The sequence below is a fragment of the Triticum urartu genome, chromosome 4A (assembly GCF_056163025.1).
Source record: "Triticum urartu cultivar PI428250 chromosome 4A, HENAU_Tu73, whole genome shotgun sequence".
NCBI lineage: Eukaryota > Viridiplantae > Streptophyta > Magnoliopsida > Poales > Poaceae > Triticum > Triticum urartu.
In genome coordinates this window covers 459,806,454-459,813,514 of record NC_141876.1, presented here as the reverse complement: position 1 = coordinate 459,813,514, position 7,061 = coordinate 459,806,454, and positions in this window count along the sequence as shown.

Sequence of the window (7,061 nt, the reverse complement as noted above, 5' to 3'; positions counted from 1 at the left end):
GAGAGGCGATCTCGCATATCAACTCGAGCTTCCTTCAAACTTTGCAAATGTTCATGACGTGTTCCATGTCTCTCAGCTTCGAAAGTGCTTCAAGACTCCTGACCGCACTATCAACTTCGAGGACATTGAGCTCCAAGAAGATCTCTCTTACCGTGAGCACCCCGTTGCTATTCTTGAAGAGACTGAACGCAAGACTCGCAACAAGTCAATCAAATTCCTCAAAGTCAAGTGGTCACACCATTCCGACCGTGAAGCTACCTGGGAACGCGAGGATCACCTCCGTTCTGAATACCCGGCGTTCTTTCAGTCCTAGATCTCGGGACGAGATCCTTTCGTAGTGGTGGAGTGTTGTAACCACCCGGATATGATTTACCCAATATGTACTCCAACTCTTGCCGTTTCCGGCGTTAAGTTATTTTATTTTCTCGGGTTCGGGTTTTTGTCTCCGTGTGTTGTTATCGTTGTCATGCATCTCATATCATGTCATCATGTGCATTGCATTTGCATACGTGTTCATCTCATGCATTCGAGCATTTTCCCCGTTGTCCGTTTTGCATTCCGGCGCTTCGTTCTCCTCCGGTGGTCATTTCTACCTTTCTTTCGTGTGTGGGGATTAAACATTTCCGGATTGGACCGAGACTTGCCAAGCGGCCTTGGTTTACTACCGGTAGACCGCTTGTCAAGTTTCGTACCATTTGGACTTCGTTTGATGCTCCAACGGTTAACCGAGGGACCGAAAAGGCCTCGTGTGTGTTGCAGCCCAAAACCCCTCCAAGTTGGCCCAAAACCCACCAAAACCCTCTCCATCATCTAGAGCGTTCGATCACGATCGCGTGGCCGAAAGCCGCACCTCATTTGGACTCTCCTAGCTCCCCCTATGCCTATATATAGGTCTCTCCCTGAAATTCCAGGTCTTCTCCCCCCGAAATCCTAAACTCCGCGCTCCGCTGACCGGACATGTCCGTTTCCGGCCGGACGAAGCCGCCGCCACCGTCCGCACCAACCGGCGCTTGACACCTGTCTTGCGGGTCCCCAGTTCGCCGCCGGCCCGCCCGGGCCCAAGGCCGGCCCCCTCCTCCCCCGACCGGGCCCAAGCCGTCGCGCCCCGCCCGCCGCTTCCTTCTCCAACTACGGCGGCCGAGCCACCTCGCCGTCCGACGCCTCCGCCATCGCGGCCATCGCCGGAGCAACGCGCCGCCAGCACCCGGCGTCTCCTCCGCGACCCCCTCGTCGCCCCCTCGCCGCCTGGCGACGGATCCGGCCGCCCCGCCGCCGGACCTCGCCGCCCCGACCCGGATCCTGCTGTCCCCGCGCCCTTACACCTCGCTGGAGCTACAGTTCATCGCCGGAGACCTCGGTTCGCGCGCTGGGGACAAACCCTAGATCTGGACTCGATTGACTTTCCACCTCTCCCCTTATTTTTTTGGCATTGTTCATCATGTCGTAACTCCTCATCTGTAGCTCCGTTTTGGGCATATAGCATATCAAAATATTCATCTCAGAGAGTACGTCATTTAATCTCATTGCATCATTTTCATTTGAGCTCATCTTGATGCCCAAAATGCTGTTAGAAGAATGCTATTTGAGATAATTGTCAGATCTACTGCTCCAATTAGATATTTGTCATTTTTTCCATGATTATTGTGTGCATGATATGCCCCTGAGCTCTTCATGAGTTTTGTTATATGTTTTGCCATATATCCAGAGGTGCAACCCATGTATTTTTGTGATGTGTGTGGTGACTAGCACAAGCCTGCAAAGTGGTGCATTCGTTAATGCTGATTTCAGGGACTTAGCATTTCCACTAAGTCCTTGAGCTGTTTATCTCAATATGCCATATGTTCATGTTGTTTCCTAGTGATCCGTGCCTCTTTTGAGGATGATCAGTAAGGATGATTTGTTAATCTTGTAGTGCTCTATCCATCCATGTCTTTGTTTGCAATTATGGAGCACCCTAGCTTGAGTCAATCGAGCTCTACTTTTGTCATTTCGTGAATCTGGGCAGATTGTCTACTTGTTAGCGATTTTGCCGAGGATGTTGTAGTTGATCCGTGCATGCTACACTATTGTTCTTCCATGTCTAGCTTGTATTTTGTGTATTCTTGATGGATGTATGATTAGATTGTCATGACATGCTCTGTAGTGAGTGCATCGAGCTTGTAAACATGCCTACTTGATATCTGTTTCAGCATACTCCAGTTTTCACTAAGTCTGAGAACTGATTATGTTTCTGCCATGTTCACATGCTTGCAAATGTATTTTCTGATCCCTTTTGGCTCAAGGTCACTAAGGGACTTTTGTTAAGCTCTTTGAGTAGCTCCATGCCATGCTTTACTTTGTCATGTTCAGCACCTGTAGCATATTGTTTTCATGCTCCAAAGAGTGCTACCTGATCTAAAATTCCAGACAAGTGTTAATTTCACTAAGTCTGAGATCTGTTTACCAAATGCATTTTTGCCATGCTTGTTTGAACCTGTTAATGGATGAATTGGCCGTAGCTCAGTGCTAGTCTTTTATTAAAAATCTTGAATGGATCCCTGCCATGTATTTTGATGCCATGTTTGAGTGTTGTGGCATGTTCATCTTGTTGCATTTAGATGGCTACTTGCTGCAAATCGCAGAATGTGGCCATATTTGAATTGATTGCCATTTCCAAACCGTAACTCCGATTCCGGCGTTCTTTATATCGTTTTCAAGCGATTTCATCTCATCTTTCCAGTGGAACACTTGGATTTCCATGTTGAGGCCAGGTTCATGCATTCCTTGTCAAATCTTGCATATGCATCACATATTGCATCCCGCATAGCATACCATGTTTGCATCATATTGTCTGGGCCTTGCACGTGGTTGATTGTGTCTTTGTTGCTTGTTTGTCTTGTTTGGGTAGAGCCGGGAGACGAGTTCGCTAACGAGGAGCCCGTTGAGTTTGCTTTCGAGGATCCAGTCAACTCTGACAACTTTGCAGGCAAGATGATCATACCCTCGAAATCACTACTATCTTTGCTTTGCTAGATGCTCGCTCTTTTGCTATGCCTATGCTACGATGCCTACCACTTGCTTATCATGCCTCCCAAATTGCCATGTCAAACCTCTAACCCACCATGTCCTAGCAAACCGTTGATTGGCTATGTTACCGCTTTGCTCAGCCCCTCTTATAGCGTTGCTAGTTGCAGGTGAAGATTGGAGACCGTTCCTTGTTGGAACATTATTTACTTGTTGGGATATCATTATATTATCTTGTTATCTTAATGCATCTATATACTTGGTAAAGGGTGGAAGGCTCGGCCTCTCGCCTAGTGTTTTGTTCCACTCTTGCCGCCCTAGTTTCCGTCATATCGGTGTTATGTTCCCGGATTTTGCATTCCTTACGCGGTTGGGTGATAATGGGAACCCCTTGATAGTTCGCCTTGATTAAAGCTTTTCCAGCAATGCCCAACCTTGGTTTTACCATTTGCCACCTAGCCTCTTTTTCCCTTGGGTTTCCGGAGCCCGAGGGTCATCTTATTTAAACCCCCTGGGCCAGTGCTCCTCTGAGTGTTGGTCCAACCTAGAGCCCCTTGCAGCACCACCTCGAGGAAACTCGAGGGCTGGTTTTAGTTGTACGGATTGCTTATCCGATTGTGCCCTGAGAACGAGATATGTACAGCTCCTATCGGGATTTGTCGGCACATTCGGGCGGTGTTGCTGGATTTGTTTTAACTTGTCAAAGTGTCTTGTAGAACCGGGATACCGAGTCTGATCGGAACGTCTCGGGAGAAGGTCTATTCCTTCGTTGACCGTGAGAGCTTGTCATGGGCTAAGTTGGGACTCCCCTGTAGGGATTTGAACTTTCGAAAGCCGTGCCCGCGGTTATGGGCAGATGGGAATTTGTTAATGTCCGGTTGTAGATAACTTGAACCTTAACTTAATTAAAATGAATCAACTGTGTGAGTTGCCGTGATGGTCTCTTCTCGGCGGAGTCCGGGAAGTGAACACGGTGTTGGAGTAATGCTTGCGCAGGTTGTTCTCTAGTTTCTCGCTCGCGCTTTGCCTTCTCTTCTCGCTCTCTTTTGCGAATAGGTTAGCCACCATATATGCTAGTCGCTTGCTGTAGCTCCACATATTTACCTTGCCTTTCCTACGAGCTTAAATAGTCTTGATCGCGAGGGTGCGAGATTGCTGACTCCCTGTGGCTCACAGATTACTTCCAAACCAGATGCAGGGCCTGATGATTCCGTTCCAGATGACGTGCTTGAGCTCAAGTGGGAGTTCGACGAGGACTCACGCCGATACTACGTGTCTTTCCCTGATGATCAGTAGTGGTGCCCAGTTGGGGTGATCGGGACCGTGTCGCATGTTGGGTTATCTTTTATTTTGGCGCCGTAGTCGGGTCATGAGTGTTTGAATGTTGTAATGCTATTTATGTACTTTGTTTGATGTGGCGAGTGTAAGCCAACTATGTATCTCCCTTTTTATTATCTCTATTACATGGGATGTTGTGATGATTGCCTAACTTGCGACATTGCTTTCAATGCGGTTATGCCTCTAAGTCGTGCCTCGACACGTGGGAGATATAGCCGCATCGAGGGCGTTACAATCTTAGCGAGGCGGAGGGGTGAAGGTAGGTAGAAGGCGAAATCTCCGCGCACCCCAGTGTTCGAACCTCAAGGGTCTACCAGAACCCGAAATCCGACAGGTCGGTGAGGTGCAGCAAGAGCTTCAGGCTCTCATGAAAAAACATAAGAGTTTGGAGCTCGACTCGAAGACGCGAGCGTCCGAGCTTGCTGCGGCCCTTAAAACTGCCAAATCAGCCAAGGCCGAAGCCCAGAAGGCCCTCCAGGAATTAGATGCGGTGAAAAAGATAGCGGCGGGTAAGGCATTCTCTATGCAAAGCAGACATATAAAAGTAAACTACTTGTTACTTACCCGAATCCGGAGCTCTCCAGGGGCATTCGCAGATCTTCCCCGCAGCGTATCCGATGCCGCCGCATTCTACCGAGCCGAGGAAGGCAGCTCGACGGAGAAGGTGTTCTGGTCTCAGTACGCTGAGGCCGGACACCCTGTGCCCTTGAGCGACCAGCTGAAGCAGCTGGTCGAGCTCCACAAGTCGGCCGAACAGGCCCTAAAGGGCTTCATAGTTCGGCTGTGGCCTAGAGAGGCCCTGCCTGGGAGCTACTTTGGACTGGTGCGGCGGCTGGTGGAGGCTTGTCCAAGGCTCGAGGTCATCAAGCGCTCCGTCTGCACCGAAGGTGCCCGTAGGGCCCTTGCCCGTGCAAAGGTGCACTGGGGTAAGCTGGACGGTGAGAAGCTTGTGAGGGACGGGCCGCCGCTGGGGATGGAGCATCGCAAGCCTGAGAACTATTACAAGGATGTTCTGGCCGGTGCCCGCCTTATGGCGGATGAATGCACCAAGGATGTAATTTTTGAATGAACTCGCTCGTGTTATCCTGTGCACTGAAAACTTGTTCATATGCGCTAAGCAATGCTTGAATTTAAAATATTACTTTCTGTGCGGCCGTTTATCAAAAAATTGAGAGATGGCCAATCGTCGGCTTCTGCCCCCATGCCACTAGTGCTGGGGTGTTCGGGATAAACCTGAGCACACTTTTTCCCATGATTGGGTCCATCGAGGGAGGCGCTCAGCACAACGAACAAGGCAATCGGATTATAATGCTTGAACACTCTCACTTAGCCATAGAACTCTATAATTTTAAATTTCGGCGAAGCCCCTAGTATTCAGAAGACCGAGTTCGGGGCACTATCCACGCCTTGGCCGGACAAAGCCGGTTCCTCGCTCGAAGCGGCATAAGTCTTTAAGGACTCGAAAAACCTCTCGAACAGCGACCGGTCTCTCGCCTCATCATGACAGTCAGTTTTAGCTTTCTCTACTGAGGTGCTCAGCCCAGCTCGACTAGGGCACAATCGCAATAGTTCTCCTAGTGCTACCTTAGCCGATATAGCGGAACGTAAGGCACCAAAACATAGGAGCTGGGCAGTCCCAACTATTGACCCAAATCATGATTCGGAGCCGATGCATATAGTGCTATAAGTTCGGGGTGCCGCACTTGTGAAAGTGTATGGACTTCTCACGCCATATTGATGGGTACTGAAGCCCCTGGCGTATTTTTGCCGTATCGCAGTGTATGGATGCAACATGTTATTGATAAACATATATAAAAAGAGGATCATGCAAAAAATAGACAAAAAGCTATGCATTGTTTATAGAAAGGCTGCTATGAAAGCGGAACGATACAAATAGTGCGATAAGCAAAAGAAATTGGACTATTTAACATGTCCTGGCCAGGGGCAGGCCGCAGAATTGTATTAAAAAACAGGTATACTCCTCGCAATAGAGACCACCTGGGAGTTCCATAATGCGGCGTGGCTTGTCTGCTTTCCTGGATCTTGCATCGTTTGTGCGGCAGTTGAATTGCCGAACGGGTCATCCGAAGTATGGAGTCCTGAGAGTAAGAGAAAAAAAGAAAGAAAAGGAATCCGGTAGCCCCTGGTGCGGTTTAAGCCGTATTTCGGGCGTGCCGTGATAGTGCCCCTTCCCCTATGCCCATGGTATTTCAAGAGCGTAGTTATGTACGCGAAGCACTGGTGTCGCTATATCGTGAGGGCTAGGGTTGGGGCTGCATTGCTACGCTAGCTCAGAACGTGCCAGGCGGTCTTGTTGTAGGGTACTCCGGGCGCGCTTGACAGTGTCTGGCTTTTTGAAGGCCGAACTGGAGAACTACCTAGAGAGGCTGCCTTGTACTTCTGCTACGAGCGCTGCCGTGTGCTCCTCCATTCGGAGGGAGCGTTCAATGTTCCCATTGACCGTGATTACTCCTCTAGGGCCTGGCATCTTGAGCTTGAGGTATGCATAGTGCGGTACCACGTTGAATTTTGCAAATGCGGTTCGCCCGAGCAGTGTGTGATAGCCACTGCGGAACGGGACTATGTCGAAGATTAACTCCTCACTTCGGAAGTTATCCGGAGATCCGAAGACCACTTCCAGTGTGATTGAGCCTGTACAGTTGGCTTCTACACCTCGTATGATGCCTTTAAAGGTCGTTTTGGTGGGCTTGATCCTCGAG